Below are 1354 nucleotides of genomic sequence, written 5' to 3'. Positions count from 1 at the left end.
GCAGTTCTCGCATTCTCTGTCACCTCAACAACCATCATGTAGGCTTTGCAGAGAGTTTGTGAAGATATTTGGGAAAATAGAGAGGACATCTACTTATCCTAAATTACTCCTCTCTGGCATTCGGCACAGCTGTGCTCCTGGGTCAGACTAAAGGCAACTTGTAGGAAAAAGGAGTGGGTGGTTCGTGGTGGGTGGGGAGGTCGAGCTAACCCACACTATCTAGGGCTGTTTTGACAGGCAAGTGGAAGAAGGAAAAATATAGCTTACCCAGGAACCCAAAGGACACTTTTTTCTGTTTGGTATTATATTTAGTAAAAATACATATGCTAAGAATGAAGGGCTTAAAGCAAAAATGAAAATGTTCGTAGTAAATATCCTGTTCTTGCCAACAGCTCTTACAAACGCAATGATTTGTTTCCTGTCAGCATCATTTCCTTGGCAAGCATATAGCCTTTGTTGCTTGTGTTTTGGGGAAGAGGGGAAGACGCATTGTAGATCAGCGCTACATTCATCTCAGCCCTGGGGAAAGAAGCCAAGTGGCAGCACTTGGCAAACACTGTCTTTTGGTTTCCAGGAGCAGAGGTGGCACATTTGGTGAGCCCGTCTCTCCCCGGGTGTACAGAAGGGCGTGTGAACTGCGTCCCCAGTGCTGTGGGGGCGAGAGGTGGGCCTAACTGGAGCGATGCTCATGCTGAGCTCCAGCAGTAGCCGCTTTAGACCTGGGTGACTTGAGTTGTCCAAAGAACGCTTCCATAGGATATAGGCAATTTAGGGAAAGCCAATAGGTTTGGGAAACGCTGGGTAAGTAAGGTTTCTTTCTTGTAGGACTTCTCAGAACCTTTAGGAAAATAAAGGCATTGATTGCGAACCAACCAAGAAGGACGAATGTGTGGCTTATTTCTTAAACGTGTTTGGCCATAGCAACCTTTTTCCAAGGTGAGTCTTGAGGGAAATACACTGTAGGAAAGGGGCTCTAGACAACGGCTGCGGGTGGTCAGTTAGCTATCTAGAACAGTGACAGGCAGAGAGAGCTGCAGCTGTAGCCAGCCCCGCACCATCCGAGGCTCTCTCAGCTCCTTTAATCCATATACTTTGCAAAGTCCCACCAAGAGAGCACACGTCTAGCTTCCAGGTTCATCACTGACTTGGTGTTTGGGTCATACTCGGCTATTATCGAATAGAGGATGGGTGGGTCAGGGCCACTATTCCCAAATATGGAACATTTATTACTTACAAACGTATTTTATGTGCCTCAGGGAATATCATGAGACCTATGGCACCTGGGTGACTTGGGGTTCATTGGGAAATCTAGACCTTCAAGTGAACTGACTTGAGGTTTTTAGCATCCATTTCA

Source organism: Miniopterus natalensis, chromosome 1, assembly GCF_054644295.1.
Source record: "Miniopterus natalensis isolate mMinNat1 chromosome 1, mMinNat1.hap1, whole genome shotgun sequence".
Classification (NCBI taxonomy): Eukaryota; Metazoa; Chordata; class Mammalia; order Chiroptera; family Miniopteridae; genus Miniopterus; species Miniopterus natalensis.
This window is presented reverse-complemented; position numbering follows the sequence as displayed.